The sequence below is a fragment of the Phragmites australis genome, chromosome 7 (genome assembly GCF_958298935.1).
Source record: "Phragmites australis chromosome 7, lpPhrAust1.1, whole genome shotgun sequence".
Classification (NCBI taxonomy): Eukaryota; Viridiplantae; Streptophyta; class Magnoliopsida; order Poales; family Poaceae; genus Phragmites; species Phragmites australis.
The window spans coordinates 1372669-1399585 of NC_084927.1; the positions used below are offsets into that span (position 1 = coordinate 1372669).

The following is a 26917-nucleotide window of genomic DNA, read 5'->3' on the forward strand; positions in this document are numbered from 1 at the left end:
GGTCCTCCTGGGAAAACAGACGCCGACGCTGAGGAAGAAGAATCCCGCATATTACATTGTTGAAAATTCAAGTTGGCTGGAATATTACAAATACAATATAGCTGATTCTGTTTTAGTTTGAAATTTCAAGTTGGCTGGATCATATTACATTGTTGAAGTGAAGGTCCATAGTATTTCAGTCTTGTCCACAGGCTATTTGAGACAATGTCTACCTCAGCACGCTAAACATCATTAAGATCTTTTCAATTTGCTTTTACATTCCAATGACAGGCTATGCTGTCAATGAACTGCCAATCATTTATACTAGCCATATACACATTGAGTTTTTGTGTGATAGGTGAGTCCATGGTGGTGTACTGAACTTCAGTTGATTGGAATAGCTTTGATCCAAAAAGATCCAAGTAACAATATATGCATAATTTAGTCTCTTGCTTAAGCATAACTCAACAGAAATTGAGTGCAAGCAGCCACTGCATGTCTAACTCTCCATACTTATAAACAAAACTGCTCTCTAAACAGCACGGCACATGCAATATCACAAGACAGCTAAATAACATCAACATGGCGTCACAGAAACAACTGAGGATCTTGTACGGTGGATGCAAATAAGCTTTGACCAAAAGATTAATTCCAGTACTAGGTTCAGCCAAAAACTACAGTAGCATGACCGTTTCTCTTTACTTCATAGAGATTAGAGAGTGACCCATTCTCCATATTTTACACCAAAACGCCAGGGAACATCTAGCTAAAGACCGTGCAGGTTTTTCATGCCAGGGAACATTAGCAGTAATCGATGGTCCTGAGCAAACTAAAGAGGCTTTTCATGGCTTCTCTTCCTCTGCAGCAGCTCCTACTGGGGCTTCCTCCCCATTCCTCTCCTATGCCCATCTGCATTGTTTCAGAAAATATGATCAGTTCAGTCATGAAATGATCTATCCCTAGAATTCACAAAAGATAAACTGGTAGGATGTATAGCAAAAATGGATGGAGCCAGTCGAGGTTGAAATGGTTTTCAAGGGCAAAACAACTTGTTGGACTCAGGACTCTTCACAACATTGTATGCAAATCAACTTAGACCGTGACTTAGACTATCCACCACCGTGTAGAAATCAATACTTAAGACTGGCAAAAACAGCCCAGCTTAAGAATCAGCAAAAGACTGAGTCTGGCAATTCCAAGTGTGGCACGTCCAAAACTGATAACAGCACATTTAAGGATATTGCTGTCAAATTTTTCAGCAGCCAAGCATGAAAGCAAAGATAAATCTAGTTGCCGTCTTGGTTCATTGTCAGGGTGACATGCAAGCTATTGAGCTATTATGGGTTATTCTTAATGTCACTTGAAACAATCATATAACTATTTATAGACTCAAAATTCATACTATTTCTTCTTAATACAATATGCGCAGTTCTCCTGCGTAATCGCAAAAAAAATTGGAAGAACTGGCAAAACATGCCACTAAAACAAATGCAACTAAAGGGCTAAAAGGAAAGGTCTCTGAGACTGAGACCTTCTAGGCTACTCTGCCATAGGCTCTTCATAAAGCTTCAAGATACAAGTATGCTATTAACAGGATTCCAATAGTTAGATCACCCACATACTAGAATGTCTGTTACTGTATGGTAGCGCTAATCTATGGCCATCTTGAAGCATGAATCCAGGAGCACGCTTCCTCCCCAACTAGTGAATCACTTAGAGATGAGAAGGAGAATGGTGTACCTTTGTTCGCTTCTTTCACCACATTCTCTTCATCATTCTCAACATCATCAGCAGCAGCTCCCATGTCCAGTTTCTGCAAACACAAAACACCATGAGAATCTTCCTCGCTTGCTTGGATCACCAAAGAATGCTTTCATCAGACACTTACCGAGTCGATCTTCAAGAACACAGGTGGGTTGCTCTCCTTCTTCTGCAGCCTCGGCCACCACTTGCTCTCAGCCTTCTTCATAAGGTAGCATATGGTCCTTGGGCCAACAACTGCCTTGCTCTCCTGCAAACAGCAAAACCAATATAATCAACATGTACTATAATAGTGCACCCAGAAGGCAGAACCTGTCAACAATTACACCAACCTCCACATTAATGGCATCAAATAGCTCAAGGTCAAGCTCTTAAGGCATGTCATCAGCGCCCTTAGCAGAGAAGTTGAAATGCCCTCATGCTTCAAGTTCAGCTTGACATCCTTTGCGTAGGGCAGCTCAATCGCCAAGAGCACCTTGTCGGACCTATGTGCCCACTTAGTGCTCGGATGGGGACTGCAATGATAATAGATTCAAAGATTTTACTCAAACATTACTAAAGCACATTTCCCAGCCTGCAACTATAAGCAAGTGCTACATAGTCACAGGTTGTACACAGGCTATTCCAATTATTGAATACAAGAACATGCAGGTTATGGACATAACTATCGCGTAATTCCCTTCGATTGCTCAAGAACTAAGCTAGCACATCAAGCATAATCACTGAAGCTGGCTAAAAAGTTTGCATTGGCAAACAGAGCATCCATTTTGAAGAAACCTATGATTGCAGCAAGTATTAAGAGCTCGTGTATTTGTATACCGTGTCCTGCACTCCTGCTTCCTCTCTTTATTTGCACCGAAGGGCCGTCTTTTGGGCTAGTTTCTACAGAAGAAGCAAAAATCAGAAAACGTAATATCATTTGGATCAGAAAACAGCACTAAATATACATCACTTACTATCATGAAATGAGACATAGCTGACCAGGCTCAGCTCTGGAATCTCGGATGCTATATCTACCTCACTTGGTGTTCTTTGAAACACCGTTAACGAATCTTTGTTTTGGAACACTTTTTCTGGAATGGATGCATCAAAACTGATCCATAAATCTTTTATGGAAGTTTTATATTTAACATTCAAGGAAACCAAGCAACAATTTCCCTTGGTCTCTATAATCTTACAGTCACAGTCATCATACTATTGGCAATAATAATTCATTTCCTTGTTTAGAGATATTTTCAGAAGGTCTGTAGAAGCAGCTCGACAGTAGAAGCATCTAGAGTCATATCTAAGCTTATGTATGTTAAAAAAATCAGTGAAGGTCGGTTAGTGACCTATCATTCAGTTGTACGCATGTATGAAAAATAAGAAAGAAAAGTTGAGCTAAAACTCTGTTTTTAGAGAGTGCTGAAAAACTCTAACAGCAACTCTGGTTCTCCTCTATTCTTCACTACTTCTTTGTTCTCCCATGTTCTAGCTCATTTTAAACGTGAGTTTTGTGATTATAAACTCCATCAATGGGTATCAGAGCCTGGTTCAATTGAATTGGGTGTTTTTTTGCAGCAGTTTAGTGCATCAGCTTAGCACATCAACACCAAGAACATGGCTGCAGGTTCTGCTGCTGGTGTTGCATAAACTAGTGTGCCGATTTTTGCAGGTGAGAAGTATGATGTTTGGAGTATCAAAATACGCACTCTACTACTATCTCAAGGTTTGTGGAGTGTTGTGGAGGAGGGTTACATGACATATGAAGAAGGAGAGGTCCTTACCAATGAGCAAAAGAAGGCTCTATCTAAGGATCAGCAAACTGATGCCAAAGCTTTATTCTTAATCCAATAAGGTGCTGCGGATAGTCTATTTTCACGAATTATTGGCGCCAAGACATCGAAGGAGGCATGGGACAAGTTGAAGGAGGAGTTTCAATGATCTACAAAATTTCTTGCCGTGAAGTTGCAAACTCTGAGATGGTAGTTTCATAATTTGCAGATGAAAGATTCAAAAAAGGTTACTGATGTGGTGAATCAGATTACTTCTCAAGGGTTATTGATGTGGTGAATCAGATTAGAACTTATGGTGAGGATATATCTGATCAAAAGATAGTTGAGAAAATCCTGATCAGCTTGCCTAAGAAATATGAATACATAGTTGAATCAATTGAGGAGTCAAAGGATTTATCAACTCTCTGAGTTCAGCAACTCATGAGTTCTTTGGAATCTCATGAAGAAAGAAAGTTGCAGCGCCAATAAAACTCAGTTGAGAATGCATTTCAATCAAAATTGAGCTTTAAATCTCAAAGCCCAAGATTTCATGGGAATTTTCAGGAGAAGAGAAATTTAAGCTGGGATATTCAGAAGGTGTCGGCTCAAGACAAAACAAATCAAGGTACATCTAGTTCAAACTTAAATTTGTGGTGTGATATTTGTAAGAAATCAAATCACTCAACATATAGATGTTGGAAGAAGAAAATATGCAACAAATGCAAGAGGAAAGGTCATATTGCAAGGTTTGTAGAACACGAGATGATAATCAAGCTAATATTTCAGAAGAGAAGGAAAATTCAGAAGAGTTAGTTTATTCTTGTCATACTGCACTAGAATATGATGATGATGTTTGGGTTATTGATAGTGGTTGCACTAATCACATAGCTTTTGATCCAAAACTATTTAAGGATGTGTATTTATCAAATCAAGCAAAAATACGTATGGGAAATGATGCCTTAGCTCAATGAGAAGGTAAATGTTATGTTGCTGTCCAAACACAAGATGGTCCAAAGTTTATTAAAGATGTATCGCTAGTACCTAAATTGAAACAAAATTTATTAAGTGTTGGGCAATTGCTTGAACATGGATATGCTGTTTATTTTGAGGATTTCTCTTGCAAAATTTTGGACCACAAAAATTGCAATCATTTGATTGCAAAAGTGAATATGGAGAAGAAGAAATTTTCTATTCAAAATGAATCATCCAACTAAGTTGGCTTTGAGAAGTGAGGCCAACAACAATTCTAAATTATGGCACAAGAGATTTGGCCATCTCAATCATAGAGCTTTGAAGTTGGTTAGAACAAAAGGTATGGTTCATGGCTTACCCTTCATTTATTTGAAATCTAATCCTTGTGAAGGATGTATTTTTGGTAAACAAATCCGAGCATCATTTCCTCAAAGTGGTGCTTGGAGAGATGCACCCTTAGAATTGATGCGTAGTGATATAGTTGGTAAAGTGCCAATAATGTCTGGAGGAAATCACTGGTATTTTATCACTTTTATTGATAATTATACAAGAATGACCTGGGTATATTTTCTAAAAGAGAGATCTGAAGCACTTGATGTCTTTAAGAAATATAAAGCTATGGTGGAAATTCAAAGCAATAAGAAAATCAAGGTGCTTCGTAGTGATCGAGGTGGAGAATATATTTCTCATGAATTTGAAAGGTATTGTGCAAATGTTGGAATTCAAAGGCAATTAATAGCATCCTATAGTGCTCAGCAAAATGGAGTTGCTGAGAGAAAAAATAGAATGATTGATGATATGGCTAATTCTATGCTTCAAGAAAAAGGTATGCCTAAGACCAACTCCAGCAGAGGCCGTATCCACCGCTACAGTGAAGGAACAGGTTGGATGCCGCTTGATGTCACCCCGCAAAGCGCTCCAGCAGAGGTCATATCGATTGCTATAGTGAAGTAGTGAGGAGAGAGACGACCACAACTTTGCGGGCGAAAAGAGGCGGTCGTAATACTATTCATAGAGGATGAATGTAGATCCGTGGGAGAGGAAGAGTAATAGAAGATAGAAAATATGATAGCTATTGGAGATGAAAAAAATAAAGAGTATTGTAATAGTATTAGGGGATGCTATAATAATGTTATAGGGGATGCTATAATAGTGTTATAGGGGACAGATTTTTAGAGTATTTGCTGGAGATAGCCTAAATCCTTTTGGGTTGAAGCTGATAATATTGCTGTTTATATTTTGAATAGAAGTCCAACAAAGGCAGTACCAAAGCGTACTCCTTTTGAAGCTTGGTATGGCCAAAAGCCTGTCATTAGTCATATGAAAGTGTTTGGTTGCATATGTTATGCACAAGTCCCAATTTAGAAGAGAACAAAATTTGATAACAAAAGTGAGAAATGCATATTTGTTGGCTATGCTGATGGTACAAAAGGCTATAGACTTTATAATTTGGAGAAAAAGAAAATGATTATTAGTAGAGGTGTTATTTTTTAGGAAAAAGCTTTCTGAAATTGGAACTCTCCCAAGGAGCAAAAGGATCATCTATTACCAACAAGTACCATCACCTTAGGCTAACTAGATGTTCATGTTAAAAATCAGGAGCAAACTGATATCTCGAGTCAAGGAAGTTCGGATTTAGATTCTAGCCCAAATGCTAGTGATAAATCAACTCCGGTAAGAATGAAATGTTTATCTGAAATTTATGAGTCATGCAATTTTTCAGTAGTTGAACAACAATCATTTGAAGAAGCTGAGAAACATGAAAATTAGATTAAAGCCATAGAAGAAGAAATTCATATGATTGAGAAGAATGATACTTGGGAATTGGTTGATCATCCCAAGGATTGTGAAGTAATTGGAGTTAAATGGGTCTATAAAACCAAACTAAAACCAGATGGTTTAGTTCAAAAATTTAAAGCAAGACATATGGCTAAAGGGTTCAAACAAAAGCCTGAAGTTGATTATTTTGAGGCATATGCTCCTGTGTCAAGGCTTGAAACAATTCGTACTGCTCAAAAGAGTTCTAAGATATGTTAAAGGAACTATGGATTATGGCATTTGGTATAAACCGGTTGGGAATTCAGAATTGATTAGTTATATAGATAGTGATTGGGCCGGGTGCCTTGATGATACGAAGAGCACATTTGGTTATGCTTTTTCGCTTGGATCTGGTATGTGTTCTTGGTCCATAGAGAAGCAAAATATTGTGGCTTTATCTTCAGCAGAAGCTGAATATGTATCAGCTGCAAGGGCTATTTCACAAGCTGTGTGGATGAGAAGAATATTAGAAGATCTTGGCAAAAAAATTGATGAACCAACTGCAATCTATTGTGACAGCAAATTTGCAATTGCTATAAGTGAAAATCCAGTTAGTCATGAGAAAACTAAGCATATTGCAATCAAATATCATTATGTTAGAGAAGCAGTGGAGCGCCATGAAGTTAAACTAGAATTTTGTCGAGCTAATCATCAGCTGGCTAATATCTTCACTAAAGCTTTACCAAGAGACAAGTTCATTCATAATAGGGAGATCATCAGAGTTACAAGAAAATGAATTAAGGGGGAGTTTGTTGGCAATAATAATTAATTTCCTTGTTTAGAGATATTTTCAGAAGGTCTGTAGAAGCAACTAGACAATAGAAGTATCTAGAGTCATATCTAAGCTTATGTATGTTAAAAAAATCAGTGAAGGTTGGTTAGTGACCTATAAATAGAGCTGTAACTCAGTTGTACGCATGTATGAAAAATGAGAAAGAAAAGTTGAGCTAAAACTCTATTTCTAAAGAGTGCTGAAAAACTCTAATAAAAGCTCTGGTTCTCCTTTGTTCTTCTCTACTCCTCCTTTGTTCTCCCGTGTTCTAGCTCATTTACTCCACCAAAATGTGAGTTTTGTGATCATAAACTCCATCGCATACAAGTTCAAGATCTGTTTTCTAGCTTCGAATTGAGACTCTTTCATTACCACAAATACTTTTGATGGTCTCAATGTGATAATAATGTGCCACAAAACATCAATTTTTTTTTCTCCTCCACAACTTGTGGGTGGCATGCTTGATGTAATTCTAGAGGGCTTGGTTCTTTCCAAACTGCAAGAAGAATAATGGTTAGTTAAAAAAAAACAACGCTGCTAAGAAAACGAGGAAATAGATTTTCTCAAGTCTTATTTAGATTATTGATGAAACTTGACTTTTGGGCGAACTTGAATATCGGATTTCCACTGAAATAGTATTTCATTATTGATAAAAGGTGCCGAATGTTCATAGCATCGTCACATGGTTGTATCCTCATTATCCTCATCACCCCCATCCACCCAAAACATTTTTTCTATTGGCTCCCATTTTGGCATCAGGTTTCTATAATACCTCATGTATTTCAACAATTTGAAGAGTTCAGCATTTTCACCTTCTGAATCAATGTGATATGTCCCCATAATATCGAGTACACTAGTTGGCTATCAGTGCACACTTGGAATGGATGTTCATTTTAACCCAATTTAAGCTAGAATTGGAACTCAAAAGTCAGATAGAGTAGGCCAGTGGCTTTTCCTATTAAAGTATGTCCTGCATTTTCTTGTCCATTTGGAGTTTTGGACTTTTGATTTGAATTAAGGATAACTTTTTTTTGTTGTACCCATTAGCAGGATCCTAATTTTGTTTCTACCATTACCTTTTACTATCACTTTTCATTTTTCCCATCGTTCCTACAATTTGTTGTTTGTTTTTACCATTTCCATCCAGTCAAACGCCATTTGACCGACTAAAAAGATCACTACGCCCTCAACATTTTCCTTGCCTCCTCCCTCGACAGCATATCTGAAAGGGCACTCTTTTATGACTTGAGGAGAAGAAGTTTGCTGCTGGTGATAGTGGCGACAAGTGAGGGGTGAGGGTGTGCACAGTGGCCGGAATTGGCTACCGGAATGTGAGAAAGGCAGGGTTTGGTAATGAGGAGGAGAAGCGTATGAAAGCTAAGGGCACAAGTGAAAAGGACGCGTTTTTTTTTAAACCTATCAATGCAAATCTGCAAGGGGTCAGCCAACTCTCAAGTACTTCGGCCTCCCCTATTTGATTCACACATCCACCCTTATGGTGAAATGACTATATAGTCCCTGATGTATATACGAATGTTTTTTTACGAAGTCAACCAACTCTCAAGTACTTTGGCCTCCCTACATCATGTACTGTTGGATCTGCACTAAGATTCATGCAAAGCAGGAGATAGACAAAGGTTGTCTGATCGATTCCTGATCTGTGTGAATCTCGATGCAGATCCAATAGTGTTGAGTGTAGGGGAGTGTCCTCTTAGGAGGAGAAAAACCGTGTCCCCTCTCCGTATTCAATTCACAAATCTACCCTTGTATGGCGAAATGACTGTATGGTCCATAATGTATATAATTTGTTTTACGGAGCCTCCAAAATCCAGCGAAGGTGCAAGTAAAGATGTCCAAGTGGGCCAGGTCAAATGGGCCGGCACGAGGCACGACCATTTTGGCCCGGCCCAAGCACGGCACGACGACTTAGGCCGTGCCTGAGTCGGAACCGCGGCACGACCCGTTTAACTGTTTATATTTTTGTAGTATTTTATATAATTTATTTAGATCTAATACCATATAGGATATGTGGTGCAATGGTAGTGTGTTTGACTCCCAAGTAGAAGTTCAGGTGTTCAATTCCGAGTGAAAGCAAGTTTTTATAATTTTTTTTAATTTTCCGCAGGTTGACAGGCAAAAAAAAAATCATCAGGCCTACCCTGCCGTGAGCCGGCACGGCACGATCCGATCTTAAATAGATTGTGTCTGGACTGAAATCGCGATACATGGGTCAGCACGGCAAGACTTATTTAACTAACAGGACTAAACGGATGGTACCTCAATAAATCCGTACCGTACCGGACTGAATCACCCATTTGATATCTCTGGATGCAAGCTGGCGGTTATTCATATCTCCGGCTAAGACATTATAATTAATCTGGCCATCAACGTTACGTTGCTACATGTTCTCTGTGCTGCTAGTATATACGCAAGAAGCAAAAGAGCTGTCTTTTCGATCGGTAGGCTTGTTTGTTTATTACCATCTGTCAGTGCGGGATCGGGGGAAAAGATACTGTATTACAACGGATGCTTGGGGCTTCCATGAAAAGAGAGAAAGGGATATACGAAGGCGTACATGACGTGACGAGGGGCTGCATGCATATGCATGGGCGTTTGCCCTGCTGACTCACATGCAAGCTACCTGATTGGCCGCCTAAGATGCATGGTGCATGCAAACACATAAGCATATGTTTTCTTCAACTGCTATATACGTGTATGTGTAAAAATACGTCATGCATCTCCCCAATATTAATTAGATTATTTTCCCTCTCTCCCCTATATATTAAAACGACACTATGTAGAGTTGCCCTGCGCGTTAGACATACCAGCAAAATCACGCCACTACCGTGATTAGTTACTCCCTCCGGTCAAGAATGTTTGACGTTAGGACATAAATTATGGCTTGCATGACTAGAGGGAGTACTAGTTAGATCCCATGTCTGATCAGTGAGCATAGGCATATAAGCCCATGTGGCCGTATGTGATTGGATAACATATTAGATAACATATTATTAGCAGGTTTGAACTTTTGAAGATGAAAACGGATGGGAGAACGTGGTCGGAAAAAACCCTCTAAACATTTTCATTTCCACATTTTCTTAATTGGTGGAAACTACAAAGACGAGAAAGCTAGAAACGAAAACGAACTCAGGATCGGTCATTCGAGTACTACGCTGTATGCCTCTATTCGATGTACGATCATTACATCGCTTCTGCATTACGCGCCTAGCCAACGCCACGTCTTCTCATTATCGAGCTGAGGTTAGTTTATATATATGAAGTCTAATATCTCTCATCCTCTCTGGATCTCTGCATTATGACGGCATAGCAAGTTCATGGAGAGACGACGTTCAGCGGTCACGTCGGCCTATTCTCGGCCAGCTACGACATCAAGGCATGCATGGCGCTTTAAATCGCTTGCGCCATGCCCCCTGGAGATGGAGGAAAAGGGACACATGCATATCCTCGATCAGCTAGCGTTTTCCGGGCCGCAGGATCAAGCCGGAGGAGATTTCGTTAGCGCAGATCATCACACGCCAAATTGCCAGTGCTCTCTGTTGTTCTACGCCGCGTGCATGCACGCACGGCCTGCACATGCACAGACGTTCTCATTCTCTAGGACGTGATCATGATGCCGAACAAGTGCTGTAATTCGTTCGCAAAAGAAAAATAAAGAAAAAGAAATGCTGTATATGGAGCCAGGCAAAGAAGGTTGGCGGGAGAAAAAGCAGCGCGAATATAATCCAGATACGTGAACGGTGGCGATCGACCAAACAGGCGCTCGCGGAAGCGGCTTTTGTAGTTTCCGTGAGCGGCTCTCTTGAACCGCTTTCCTAGCCAAGCATGCAACTCAATGTGCGCGCCTTCAGCCTCACACCATTACGTATAACAGTACTAGTGACATGCAGCTACATGCATCACGTCCAGAATGTCACCCGTCGGCCGACGGCTCTACTACAACATGCAACAGTAAAACTAATGAGTTAATTTGCAGTATTGCTAGAGGAATAGTAACAAAAGTATTGCCATCATTTTCACCCTTCTGACCTTGTTCATATGCGTTCTTCTTTCTTGCCCACAGCCTTTTCTTTTTCATCGGAATCTGTTTGGGATTGCACTGGCATGCCACACTTCTCGAGTATAAATATTTTCGCACATAATATATATATTACTATGTAAAAAAAGCTCAAAAGTGACGAGTCATAATTGTATTAATAACAGGTCCATTACCCGTTACCTCGAACGCGTCATTGATTACTAGTCATAAATGACAGGTAAAGATCCGTCACAATAACCATTGGTGATGGGTCAAAACTTAACCCGTCACTATGAAAATCATAAGTGACAGTTATAATTATAACCTGTCAAGCAACAAGTGACGGGTCACAGTTATAACCTGTCACTTATGACTTGATGAACTTTTTTCACGTTTTTAAAAACGAAAAAAGTCTAAAAAAATATTTTTTTACCCAACTCAAGTCCATCACATATGCCCCACAAGCCACGCCCTTTTTCAAAGCATTTTCAATACTTGTGTTCCGCAGGAATCGAACTCGCCACCTCTCTCGTATGTGAACACCCTCACCAACTCAGCTATCACATTGTTGTGATATGAAGTGGATATTTTATCCGTTTAAGCTTCGTTGCTGAAGGTTATTAGGTGACGGGTCTGTTACCCGTTATTCCGAACGCGTTACTGATGACCAGTCATAAGTGACGGGTAAGAATTCGTCACTAATTAGATAATTGGTGACGGGTCAAAATTTAACCCGTCATTATGAATGTCATAAGTGACGGGTCATAACTGTAATCCGTCACTTATAACTTATGACTTGATGAACTTTTTTCACATTTTTAAAAACGAAAAGTCTAAAAAAATATTTTTTTACCCGACTTGAGTCCATCGCATATGCCCCACAAGCCACGCCTTTTTTCAAAGCATTTTCAATACTTGCGTTCTGCGGGAATCGAACTTGCCACCTCTCTCGCGTGTGAACACCCTCACCAACTCAGCTATCACGTTGTTGTAATATGAAGCGGATATTTTATCCTTTTAAGCTTCGTTGCCGAAGGTTATAACCCGTCACCTATGTCTATGTTACCAATTTGAATTATAAATTGCTTTAGAGCTTAACCGCAAAGGGAATAAAAACACTTTTAATGGTTCGATTTAAAGTTTTGGAATCAGAGAGTGGATTAAAGTTCAAATGAGTTGTTTACATCGACCAAAAGTAGTTGTAGAATTGAAATAAGCAATATAACTAATGTTTCAAATAAGTGATTCGGAACGCTCTTAGTAAAACGGGCATAACTTTTGCATACGGACTCCGAATTAGATGTTTTTTTTATTCTACAGACCTCTACAGAAAAAGTTACATCCGTTTCTCCCCCACTTTGTTAGGTTTGACAAATTCTTTGAGACCAAAAATAGCTTAGAAGATTGAGTTCTCGCCCTTTGAAGTTTCTACATTATTTTTGGAACACGTCTTTGTGTCCATAGCTATCACACCTTACATTAAACTTGAGCAGACATGTACAATAGTTTCTATTCTAGTGCTACTGATGTGAGAAAAAATAAGAGAAAAAAAATAATAAAAAAAAATTATAGCATCATGCTATGTACATATTTACTATATAAACAAATTATTAAATGTGCATTATTTCTTTTACTACACATTTTATGGTCTGCAAATAAATACAACTAGTTATTATTTTTAATTAATAACTAGTTATTATTTTTAATTAATAGTAGCTAGGTTTATAATTGATATAAATTATGAAGGATAAATTATTTTTTCTCACAACTACATAAAAAATTGATGAGTTGATGGGCTAATGCATATAATGTTCCATCAAATTGATTGACTAATACATCTAATGACCGAGTAATTAAAATTCCTTCTTCTACTCTGTTGCATCAAACTAATCATTAGTGACGGATCGAAACTTGACCTGTCACTAATGACTCTCTAGGACGACCCGTCACTGATGAGTTATTTATTGGTGACGGGTCATAAATTGACCCGTCACTTATGACTTGCCTAGAATGATCCGTCATTGATAACGAGTTATAAGTGACGGGTTATAACTTGGCCCGTCACTTATATTTGGCCTAGAATGACCCGTCACTGATGACGAGTTATCAGTGATGGGTCATAACTACGACCCATCACTAATTTCGTATTTCCTTTGCCTATTTTTCACGTAATATATATATATATATATATATATATAGCTGCATATTTTCACTATAAAAATATCGTGGCTGCATAGTTTGCTGGAAAGAAATTCTGTGAGACCGGGTCTCACAGAAAGACCCTTATCTTTGTGTGACACGTGTCATGTACTTCTCTCACATATATTCAATCAGACCGTTGGATCCAGAACGAACGGCGTAGATCAGGGTCTCACGAAGGCCTTTCTGCAGAGGATCTCATATAATTTTCTTCCTAATTTGCTTGGCATGTAGTAAGGAACAAGGCCAAGATAACTTGTACTGAAAAGCCATTGCATCTCTTTGTATGCCTCGGTCATGTTGTTCCCTGCGACGAGCAGATCATCCACACATACACAACCTGATCCATTGCGTAGTTTGCAAACCCAAGTGACACAAGTCTTGTCAAGTTCTGCATTCCAACGCCATTCCGAGCTTGCCGCATCCTGTACAGTGCCCTTCTTACTTATCGTCAATTTTTTTAGTCCACCGTCGATCTCTAATGTCTCTTTTCTCTTAAGTTTCTTTTTAATCTCATGTGTATCACCTAGAGTTTAATAATTTTGATGTATCTCTTCCAATCTTATAGTATTTTTCAATGAATTCATACTTTATCACTTATGCATCACATATAGAACAACCTACTAACAATTTTTAATATAATTATCAGTGCATATATATTAATATTAATTATCTGAGCATCACTTAGAGCTCATTCATCTTGATACATCTCTTTTGATCATATAACATTCTTCAATGAATCCATACTCTATTATCCATATATCACCTATGGAATCAATCTACAAATAATTCTCAACATAATTGTTAGTCTATAAGTATTATTATTAATTATTAAAATCACACTTAGAGATTAGATGCACCTTCAAAGTCTTACTCCACTCTCCAATACTTCCTCCTGTTCTCCCATACCCTCTTAAGCCAATAAAGTATTCTATTTGGTGTCTTTAAAATGATAAATATGTCACGATACACCTTTTTAATAAAAAGTTGAGTAGCATAGTAGTGTTTATCACTCCTTCAGCTCCAACCTCAATAACTAAATCCATCAGTTGAGCTATCTCCTCTCTAACATGATCAACCATTGTAGAAGTTGCAGAATTTTTACTGCTTTCAACCTTCTTATGCATCCACCAGCCGCTTTACACATTGATTTCTAAAAGTTTTATTTGGCTTCTTTACCTTGGGAGGATCATTAGGAGCTCTTTTATCCTTGCCATGCTTGTCAACAATGGGTGAGACCATGGGCGCCTCACTCCTGTCCTCATCTCCATTATCATTGTCTCTACAGGGGCTGCTCTATGAGCCTCTGGAACAACTGAACTCTCGGTTGTACAACTAATAGTTTCAAATATGATTCGTAGTTCTTCCTCATGCTCAAGTGGTGCAATTTTAAATTGGATACAGCGTGGCACAGCCTGAAAATAGAGACACCACATACATTAGATCAATAAAAAAATGTTTAGGTTTATAAAGACAATATATTAATTACAACTCATCGCATTTTGCTCTAACCACCGCTCTTCACTAACTGCAATGCATCCAGCCATTGGATCTCTTCCCAAACTGGAGGTTCATATGTTCAAAGTCTTCCAATGTATATATATTTTCTTTAATACATCCCACCTATTCTTAAATTGGTCATAGCTGTATGATCCCTTGGTGCGTTCGTGGAACTGCCTTATCAGATTAGCATAGTCTAAATTATTCAAGCTTTGCTGCGGTCTGTTGTTGGCACCAATCTCTTGCACACAAATGTCTATGAACATCTTTAGCAAATGAACCCTGCTTTGCAATGGTATCTGGTGTTTTTTCCATCTATTAATTGCATCGGAATCCAAGATAAAATTAGCAAAAAAAAAAGGACATGTTTAACAGTACTAGTGCAAGAAAGTGAGCATCCATGACATGTGTGCAACAGCTAATTCACACAAAACTGAGTAAACATGAGCCATTCAATCATACCAATTGGCATCTAATTAACACATATACATGGCAGATAATTACTGAAATTCATCAAACCATCCTATAACAACATCTAATTCGCATTTCCATACAGTAATCATCCATTACCAATTTCACACACACAGATACACAATGAGCATCCGATTTTGCCAAATTCACATACACATACACATACACATACACACAGATCTGGAGGGAGCATCCAATAACACAATGAGCATCCAATTTTTAACACAAGCAAGCCATTGTAGGGAGGAGAAGAGGAATAAAAGGAGCATGCCATTGTAGGGAGGAGAAGAGGAATAAAAGGAGCATACCATGGTATCACTTTGAGAAGCGTGTGGAGGGTTTCACGGTTTAGCCGCAAAACCGTGGGAGGTCCGGAGGGTCACGTGGCATCATCGCGAAGCTTGCGTCGAGACGAAGCAAAGTTGTGGAGAAGCCGTGGCCGTGCGATGGATGGAACTCAAAACGGACGAAAATGCCCCTGTAGTTGGTGGGAGGACATTGTCTGGTGGTAGGTAGGAGGGGTATTTTGGGAACAAGGAAACTTAGCTTCCAAGTTACCTCCTTAGGCTATAAATAGAGGGGTATGGCTGATTAGGAAGGGGGTCTTGAGGATTTTAAGAGCCTTGTGATAGGTTTTAGAGAAGAGGAGAGGGTAGGCTTAGCCTTGTAATAGGTTAGAGCTTTTGGTGTAAGAAAATCTTGTAATCTGTTTAAAATAGGGCTGACCTATGTGTGTAATGAAGAAGATTTTCTTGCATTCGTTTGTGCTCACCTCCTTCTAGTTTCCTTCTATTGGATCCTTTGCTTGTTGTTCGGTGTTTTCCTTGTGATTTTCGTTTTTGTTTTTGGGCTGCAGTTTTTGAAGTCTTGTTGAGTGATTCTTCAAGTTGCTAGGGGCATAAAATGCACGTACAATAGTACAGTTTTGTGTGTTCCCTTCCCTTGCCTCCTATTCATCAACTTGAAGAGTTTCTTGCCTTAGAGTTCCTATTTCTTGTTTTCTTTGGTAGTTTCTTGTCTTGTGACGATGACTAGTGTTTTTGTGCCTAATGGAACATGATGTTTACCCTCACATGCACTAGAGTCACTTTCTCTTTGAGTTCTGTTTGGTTTCTTTCAGTTCTTTGTGTTTGCTTCCGCAAATTTTCCTTAGATGTGTGTTGGGTGAAAGGAGTAGGCCATCTATTTCGAAAGAAATTGTTGAGGTGCCTATTCACCCCCCTCTAGTCGCTGATCTCGGTCCTTCAAAGACTCTGCTCAATATGGCGCAGATCCAATGTGCTCGAGTAAACAACCCTAGCGACTCTAGGCACCCCAGCCGGCAAGGCGCTAGTTCGAGGAGCCACGGACGTGGACACCCCCGAGTCGAAGGGTCACAAATGGGAAGCTCGGGTGGTCAAACTCGAGCATAGCCTTGCAGGTCGAACTGCAATTGCTCCCTCCATAGGCACAAGAACCAGCAAGACCTAAGGAACTACATCCCTCACGATAGGAGCAGCTTATGGGAAGTGATCAACAATCGCCGTGAGGAGCGCCGTGAAGACGATCCTCATTATAATGACAGTAGATCTCCAGGACAGGATGGTCAATATGACTCCCCTGTCCAAAGGAGCAGGCATGATAGTCCTCCCCCATCACCTCCTGAAGAAGTTTCGGTCAATACGATGGCCCGAGAAGTTCAAAGAGGGTCCGATCCAGAAGTATGACGGGAATCTCAACCCCAACAAGTGGTTACAGATTTACACCACTGTTATTTGAGAAGCTGTCGGTGACAACAAGGTAATGGTCAATTACCTTCTAACCGCCCTCGATGGACCTGCAAGGTCCTGGTTGTTGAACCTGCCACCCAACTCGATCCGATCATGGGCTGAGTTGAAGGCTCAGTTCATTGCCAACTTCCAGGGTACGTTCGATCGCCCGGGAACAGAAGACGATCTCCATCAGTTGAACCAAGGCAAGGAAGAATCTCTTCGGGACTTCATCTAGAGGTTCAATGACAGGTGTAATATGATCCTGGATATCTCCGATAGGTCGGTCATCATCGCTTTCAAGAGAGGCGTTAAGAACAGGGATCTGGTGGCAAAGCTGGCTACCCAGAAAGTCCAGATGGTCAAATAACTCTTCGAGCTGGCTGACAAGTTTGCGAAGCGTGCTGAAGCCCAAGCACATGCCAAAAACCCTCAGTCTGGCAAAGATAAGCCCAAGTCTTCAAAGAATGTTGGGGAAGAAGAGCAAGTTTGGTGACAAGCGCAAGGGTCCAGACACGACCGTAGCTGTGGTCGAGACAATAAGGGCCAGAGCCGTGGTGGCAGGAAGTGGTGTCCCATCCATCGGTCCAACCAGCATGAATTTGACGAGTGTCAAGTTATCAACAAGAAGCCTGAAGAGAAGCTCAAGGCGGTTATTGCTGACTACCATAGCAAACAGGCCAAGCCAGGCGCTAACGATGACGAGCCCGAATTTTGCGGGGCCGATCAGAACTTGGCACACATCTTCGGAGGATCCGCTACGTACGAGTCCAAGAGGTAGTACAAGGCAGTTGAAAGGGAGGTTAACCTGGCCCTTACGGGGCCTACCTGATACCTCAAGTGGTCGGAGGTTCCGATTACCTTCGATCAAGCTGACCACCCAGCGGCTGTTCCACACCCAGGTCAGTACCCGGTTGTGGTCCAGCCTACTATCCTCAACATCAAGGTTTATCGAACATTGGTCGACGGGGGTAACTCGCTCAACCTCATCTTTGCTAAGACGCTAGACAAGATGGGAATCCCAAGGTCGGAGCTCAAGGCGGGACCTGAGCCTTTCCATGATATAACTCCCAACTCATCGACCATGCCCCTTGGTTAGATCGAGTTGCCGGTCATGTTCGGCACACCCGACAACTTCCACATAGAGAAGTTGACCTTCAATGTTGCGAAACTTCGAGAAGGTATACAATGTGATCCTAGGCTGCCCAATGCTGGGCAAGTTCATGGATGTAGTGCATTATGCATATCAGGCGCTCAAAATCTCAGGTCCTAAAGGGGTCATAACAGTCAAGGGAGATCAACGTGCAGCAGTCAAGTGCGACAAGTAGAGCCTAGAGATGGTCAAGCACTTCTACCAAACGGTGACTACCTCAAGAGACATAGAATCTAAGTGCTAGAAGCATCAAGCCACCGCCAAGAGCAAGGACTTGAAGCTCATGAGGCTTGCTGATATCCAAGTTTGACGACTCCACCAAGGGTGAGACCAACGATGGCGCCAAGGATAAGAAGACTGATGGTGATATCAGGGCAGTTCCCCTCGACCCGTCTGAACAGGCCAAGACCCTCAAGATAGGGGCTAGCCTTGACCCCAAATAGAAACTCGAACTCATCACTTTCCTCCGGGCGAACCAAGATGTGTTTACGTGGCAACTGTCCGATATGCCCAGAGTCCCTAGGGAGGTGATCGAGCATCGACTAGATGTGAGTCCCAGCACCAAACTTGTGGTGCAGAAGCAGCAAAGATTCACTGAGGACATAAAGAAAGCCATCCAGGAGGAGGTCGGCAAACTCCTAAAGGTAGGCTTCATTCGAGAGGTTCGTTATCCCAAGTGGCTCACGAATCCTGTCCTTGTGAAGAAAGGCAATGGCAAGCGGAGGATGTGTGTCGACTTTACCAACCTCAGTAGAGCTTGTCCTAAGGATCCTTTTCCTATTCCTCATACCGACCAGATTGTTTACTCTATGGTGGGTTGTGCATTGCTGTGTTTTCTAGATGCCTATTAGCGGTATCACCAAATTAGCATGGGAATAGAAGATGAGAAAAAAACCGCTTTTATTACTCCCTTTCGTGTATTTTGCTATGTAAAGATGCCCTTTGGTTTTAAGATTACTGGTGCTACTTATCAATGGTGTATTCAAAATTGTTTACAGCCCCAGATTGGGCGCAATGTTGGAGCTTATGTCGATGATATTGTAGTCAAGTCTAGAACCAAAGATGCATCCATTGACGACCTCAAGGAAACATTCGACAACCTTAGGAAGTATCGTATGATGCTTAACCCCAAGAAGTGCATGTTCGGTGTTTCGTCCGGAAAGCCTATGGGTTTCCTAGTGTCAAGTCGGGGCATTGAGGCCAATCCGGGCAAAATCGAGTCTCTCGACCAGATGCGGTCACCTTGAACACTGAAGGAAGTTCAAAAACTGACAGGATGCATAGCAGCCCTTAGTCGATTCATCTCCAAGATGGGCAAACGGGGGATGCCTTTCTTCAAGCTACTCAAGAAACACGACTGGTTCGAGTGGACGAAAGAAGCGGAGAAGGCTTTTCAAGACTTGAAAAGGTATTTATCGTCTCCGTTAATTCTAATCCCGCCTAACGACAAAGATGAGCTCTTTTTGTACATTGTAGCTACCCCACAAGTTGTAAGAACAATCCTGATGGTCAAATGGGAATGTCCTAAGAAGAAGACCAAAATCCAGAAACTAGTTTACTACGTGAGCGAAGTCCTACACAATGCCAAGCTACGATACCCACAAGTCCTTACACAGTCCTGATGACTTCTTGGAACTTACAACATTATTTCCAAGCACACAAGGTCACCGTCGTGATGATGTATCCACTAAAGGATGTTATATATAATCGGGAGGCTACTGGGCGAATCGCACAATGGGTGATTGAACTCAACGAGTTCGACGTGGGCTATGCACCGCACATAAGTTTTAAGTCAGGAGTACTAGCTGAATTCATCGCCGAGTGGACAAACGTTGAGGAAACAAAGCCAAACGTGGTCGAGGACCACTGGATGCTTTTCTTCGATTGATCGTTCATGCTCCAAGACTCGGGGGCTGGCATTATACTCAAATCTCCAACAGGCGATGAACTCAGGTACGTCATTCAATTAGAATTTAAAGCTTTCAACAATATTGCAGAATACGAAGGATTGGTAAACGGGCTCCGCATAGCTGCATCACTTGGAATCAGGCGACTACTCGTGAAAGGGGACTCACAGCTAGTTGTAAACCAAGTACAAAAGGAGTACCAGTGCTTGGACGACAGCTTGGCGGCTTATCTAAATGAGGTGCGAAAGCTTGATCAAAAGTTCGATGGGCTGGAAGTCACGCACATTCAGAGAAGTGACAACTCCACCACCGGTGAACTCGCCAGGCTCGCTTCGTCTCATTCACCAACACATGTGGGAGTTTTCATTGAGAAACTCTTCAAACCATCTGTCTCGATAACCTTGAGTACAGATGCTGCCTAACTTGACCTACAGTCTGGTCAGGTCAACGAGGCAGAACCCACAAACACAGAAGCTGCACTACTCGAAACACGAGCCGACTTGGATGACACCATTCTGAGCCTATCTCAATGGTCGAGAGATCCCTGATGATGATGCGTCTACAGAGAAAATTGCTCGTAAGTCCAAGCTATACGCTCTGGTAGATGGCAAGCTCTACTGAAAGGGGAGTAACGGAATCTTGATGAAGTGCATCACTCAGGAAGAGGGCAATAAAATATTGCTCGATATCCATGGAGGCATGTATGGTAATCATGCGTCTTACAACACCTTGGTCGGAAAAGTTTTTCACCAAAGATTCTATTGGCCGACTGCCCTCCTGGATGCTTGCAAGCTGGTCAAAAAGTGCGAGAGCTTCCATTTTTTTGGAAGGCAGACCACTCGACCAGCCCAAGCTCTGCATCAATTCCTCATTCTTGGCCTTTCTCCATCTGGGACTTGGATATCCTGGGACTGTTCCTAAGGGCCCAAGGTGGTTATAAATTCCTATTCATGGCTATCGACACGTTTACTAAGTGGATCGAGGCCAAACCCATAGGAAAGATAACCGCAAAAGCGGCTAAGAAGTTCATGAGGAGCATAATTACTCGATATGGCATCCCGCATGGAATAATTACAAACAACGGTAGCCAGTTCAGGAGCGGAACCTTTATTACGTTCTACGAAGAATTTGGCATCAAAACTTGTTTTGCTTCAGTAGCTCACCCTTAGAGTAATGGTCAGATCGAGCGCGCCAATGGTATAGTCTTGTAGGGTATCAAGACTCGGGTCTTTGATAAGTTGAAAGCCTACTCAAAACACTGGGTGAAGGAACTTCCCTCAGTACTATGGGCCATTCGTACCTCGACTAACAGGGCCACCGGTGAAACTCCTTTCTTTTTAGTCTACGGAGCAGAGGCAGTGCTCCCGACTGAACTGCAGTTTGGGTCACCACGAGTGGAAAGTTTCTTGGAAGAAGGGTAGGGGCAGTTGCGAGCAAACGATATCAACTTCCTCGAGGCGTATCATGATCGAGCATTCATACGAGCGGCTAAGTATCGGCAAGCATTGCGTAGATATCTGTAACACCCCAAATTTCAATTTTTGCAATAATTTAAAATTTTGCTAGAAATTAAATAGGTGGTTGCAATTTTGTTCAATAGGAAAATTAATTTCTAAATTTAAATTGTCCTAGGATAATGTTTGATGCACTCATGCCGTTATAGATGCATTAAGGTTTTTATTGTGTGGAAAAGTTTGCAAAAGTTCGCTAGAAATCGCTCTTTTAAAACTCTTTTGAAATTGTGTTCAAAATCTTAAAAGGAAAATGTTTTCAAAATTGGAAAACTCCTCACGGACCCTATCTCCTCGCCAGCCCAACCCCTTCCCTTTTCCCCGGCCCACTCTTCCTCCTCCCCCTCTCTTTCTTCTCCCACCCGAGCGCGCCGCCCCTTCTCTCCCTGTGCTGGGCCACATCCCGAGCCAGCCCTCTTGTGTGCTGAGCCGCCCTCTCCCCCCTCTGTTCTGCTGCCAAGCAGGCCCACCCGAGTCGAGCCACGCTAACCCACCCGAGCCGAGCCGCGCCAATCCGCCAGAGCCGAGCCGCGCCAATCCTCCCGAGCCGAGCCGAGCCGCGCCAACCCGCCCGGCTCTGCTTCTTCAACCTCCGGCGCGCCCGATCCCCTCCGCCAGCTCGCCACCAAATCAGCGCCTCCCCGCGCCCCCTCCCCTTCCAAAACCGACCGGATTCAATGCCATAACTCCCCATCGTGTGATTCCGCCCGTTTCCCCCTCCATTAACTCCCTATATTGCTCAATCAAAGTTAGAAACCGACGCTCTTGGAGGCCATGGCCGCCGACCGCTTCTCTTCAAATTCCGGCCGATGCTCTCCCTATCTCGCATATTTAAGCCATCCATCATCTCCCTTGCGACGTTCCGCGCATTTTGCACCCGTTTCCCCCTTCTTTATCGCTCGGATTCTTCCCCGACGCCAGTCTTCTTCCCCGTCACCGGTAAGAGCTCGCCGCTGCTCAAATTCTCCTCGACCGAACCCTTATTGATCTCAACTCTTGCTTTGTTGGTGTTGCCGGACCCCAAGGAGTGCATCCCAACGGTTCACAGAGCTCTTCTCGCCGCCGAACGCCGTCCCCGTGGCCTCCTTCGCCGTCGCCGGCTGCCTCTGGACCCTCTCCGCCGCCGTCAAGTTCGCGGTGAGATTTCCCTCCCTCCCCTCTCTCTCCTCCGCCGCTCCCCGTTGTCTCCCGTACCCGGCGACGAGGCCCCCGGCCTTCTCCGGTGAGAGCACCACCGCCACCGAGCTCCCGTCGCTTCCTCTCTGTAGCCAGCCAGCCAAACGCCGCCCCCCTAGCTCTCCACCGTCCGATCCAATTTGGAGGGCCATGATTAGAAGCTAGAATACCTCTTCGATTGGGCCAATCATGTGGAGACATGTGTCCACTTATTCCAAGTCACCAAATCAGCCACCTCAGCGCCTCATAAGCAAGCCACCTAATCCAATTTGCCTTCGTGGTAGTGCCACATCAGCAAACCTTTACCTAGTAATATTCCTATTTGTTTTAATTCGGGAATAATGGCAAATTTGCAAAACAAACCCCTGTACTTTCCTAAATTTAACCAAGAGCCCATGTCTTTTTGCAGCTAGTCCCTAACCTTCTCCATATTTACAATTAGGTCCCTCTATTTTGCAAAAAGGCCCCTAACCTCTCTATTTTTATTTAAAATAAGTCCTTTTCTTTTACAAACGTAACCCTAATCTTGTTTATCGCATAACTTTTAGCTCGTAGCTCCGATTTAGATGTTTTTCGCGCCCTAATGTTCATAGCGATGTGTAGAATCTTTTTATAGGGTTTTTGCTTAGATTTTGTATCTTCTGGTGTACTGCTCTTAGAAGTTTGTTTTGTGTGTGCTTTTTCGGTCTATCGTTTAGGAGCTGAGTAGTTCGGCAATCTTGAAGACCAAGCTTTTGAGGACGTTGAGCATCACCCTGTTGAAGGCAAGTGTCCTTGAGCATATTTATCCTGTTTTAGAATTTGCAGGTGTAGTTTTTAACCTTCAAAATGCATGCTTGTCTAAACTTGAATCCTATGTTAGGGTTTACTAGTTTTGAATCAATATCTCCTTGTCGCCGTTGTTCATCATGTTATGAAAATGGGTAGTTTATGCTAGCGCAGTCTTGGTTGGGAAATCTTAATACTGATTAATGAACTATGCAACAATGTTGGGAGATGGTAATTCTTTTTTGTAGCAACATGGTATAGGTTGTCCCCAACAGAATGGATGGTTTGAGGTGGAGCCTATGGCATGTTTGTGTTTGTATCTATGTGGGGTCCTAAGGACCGGTTCTTGGGCATGTAACCAAGTTTTATCCGCACAACCACGAGACCTATATGGGTACGGCCTGGCCAACTAATTAGTCACCTTCTAGCTTAGTGGGCACCATAGGTCGGTATAAGTGGCACAAGAGGGGGCTTCTGCAGCAATGTAATTGCCTGTTAGCGGTGGAATTTCAGTGGGTGCCTGCAGGTTAGAGGGAGCTTTGTAAAGGCCTTGTAGTGAGACCCCGACTCCACACCCCGGAAGTTTGGAGCAGCAAGGGAATCACGACTCGTGGGGAAAGCAGTGTAAACTCTGCAGAGTGTCAATCTGGTCGATCAACCGTGCTCACGGATAAGAGCGAGCTTGGACTTCTTCAGGATTAGTTGGGGTCAGGGTTTGGTATGGTGGATTGGGGTAGCCAGGTAATGGAATTATCTAGTGAGTCTTGGTAGTCAGATGGAGTCCGATGAGTCAAACCTTTGGATACAGTCATGTCTTCTCACTTAGTAAATAGGATGCCTGATGTTGGAGTCATAGGCAGATCATAGTTGCTTAGTGTTGTTAGCCAGTGTCAAAGCCGTTCCTTGACTTAAGCCACATATCATGTTTTCCCTACACTTGCAGAGTACAATCTTTGTACTCACACTTGTTGTCCCCTACCCTGCATTCTACCGCTGTTCAGAAGCTGGCAATGAAGCTGGAGCTTTCGACGACGACTTTGACCCGGAGTTGCTGTTCTAGGTTGTGTTGCCCCCGGTCGACGCCTGTGGAAGATGGAGCCGCTGGCGCTGAAGACCCTTTAGTTTCCCCGCTGTGTTTTCTTTAGACCCTCGGGTCTTTTTGTATTAAGTTAAATACGATGTTGTAATAAAGGCACTGTGATGATATTACTAATGATGTAAGCACATGTATGAAACTTGATCCTGGCATACATGTGTTGTCCCCGGTTTTGTTCGTTTAAAACTGGGTGTTACAATATCACAGTTAGAAGATCCAGCCCAGAAAAATCACTGTTGGAGACCTTGTTCTACGTAAGGTGCAGAAATAGGCTAAGCGCCACAAGTTATCACCTAAGTGGGAAGGGCCCTACATAGTAGTCGAAGTCACTCGACCTGGATCAGTGCGATTATCTACTACAAATGGTGAGGTACTCGAGAACTTGTGGAATATCAACCAACTCTGACAGTTTCATTCATAGATAAGGTAAAATGAAGGCAAGTCAATTACATTTAATTAGACTAACTATTCTATTACATACTTGTTCTTCTCCTACCCTACTTGCCCTTGAACGAGTCAAGAAACCTTTTCTGCTCCTCCTTGGGGCAGTAGCTAATCACCCCGGGGATCGACCATCAGCTAGCGAAAGGGCCTGGGAAAGTGGCCGAGGCGAAGACCCTACCCGTGTTGGAGCTGTTGACCGGTGCCGGCGATGTTGAATGACCCTACGCGGGATGCAGAGACGATCTGGCAGTTGTCAACAGAGACGACGACCGCGCTTTCTTCACCACCGAAGACTCGAGAGCTCCACGCCGAAGACCTCATCGGTGACTTGGTCGATGATCTCATCAAGATCATCACTGTCTTCATCCCCCTCTTGCGCAGCCTGCGTCACTTTCTCTCGTGCTGCTCGTTCTGCGACATCGGTGTCGAGGAAGCGCCGGAGGTGCCAGGTGAAGGGTTGACGACCTCCGACAGACATTCTGCATCCTCTTCTCCTAGGCCTTTCACTCGACTCGTCCTCATCAGATGGGATGATGATGGTTCCCGGCGGAACCATTGCAAGAGGCTTTGGGTTGAAAGGTACTACTCCTTCGATTTCTTGACGTTGGTTGGGAGATGACGGTGGAGTGGAGGCCATGGCTTCAAGATCTACAATCACTACTGAGCAATGTGCAAGGAAGAGCGGAAAAGAGTTTGGGGGTGAACACGGACGGCCTTGGGTCCTTCTATTTATAGTCATGGGAACGGGTCAAACTGTAGACGCGAAACCGTCATGATCCGATAGCGCTGGTTGCAATTTCAAGGTCGCCTCGGTTGCGTGGTGTTCATAGGCTGGTGAATCAGGCAGAAGTTATGACATCACCGGGACATTATGGCGCATCCAATCCTTGCACGGCGGGAGGCTGCGTCATTATGGAACGTCAAATCAAGAGTTGCGGTGAAAACGAGCACGAACGAAAGTGGATTTTTAATGTTCACCTACCCAACTATTTGAATTTACTCGATGACCATGACATAATTACAGACATATGCTCTGGGGTTAACGCCTTCGAGCATGTGGTTGAGAGTAATGAGTCGATGCTTACGCTCTGTTCTCTGTCTTGATTATCATATCAAGCATAGAGTCGGGGGCTACATCATGCATTTTTTACGCTTATGCTCTACTCACTACTCAATCCAATCATCGAGTAGAGAGTCGGGGGCTACATCATATAATTTTTATGCTTATGCTTTACTATCTATTTTGACTATCACATCAACCAGAGAGACATGGATTAAATCGCATAATGTCAGCTCTTATGCTCCACTTTCTACTCGATCCAGTCATTGAGCGAAGAGTTAGAGGCCACGTCGGGTATTTTTTCTGATGCTACAGCTCTACTCTGTCTTGATTATCATATCAAAAAGAGAGTCGGTGGCTACATCGCATACTTTCGATGCTACAACTTTACGCTCCACTCGATCCAGTCATCGAGCAGAGAGTCAGGGGCTACATCATATATTTTCGATGGTACAGGTATGTTCTTTCTTACTCTCCGATCGGGAAATCTCCTCCTTGACCAGAGAGTCAGAGGCTACACAGTAATACCATATTTCATAAATACATATTTTTTTTGCAAAAGTTTATCTGGCTATGCATCGACCACATTGGATAGAACCAACGGAGGCATGTGTTGGGTCGATGATGGACAACTACACCTCGTAAGGCATAACGGTACCAGAGATTGTCATACATCTCATGCCTAACTGCCCACAAGGTTATGAAGTTCTAGTCAGTCTCATATGTGTTCTTTATCGAGTTCATGTTCGCATGCTGGTTAAATACGCAAGTTAGTAAAAGTTTGCAAAAACC

At 42.5% G+C, this 26917-nt stretch overlaps 1 pseudogene; it reads right to left on the reverse strand.

Moving 5' to 3' along the window:
* Window positions 1-1633: 1633 nt before the first annotated feature.
* On the reverse strand, window positions 1634-22909 carry LOC133923749 (uncharacterized; annotated as a pseudogene).
* Window positions 22910-26917: the final 4008 nt, after the last annotated feature.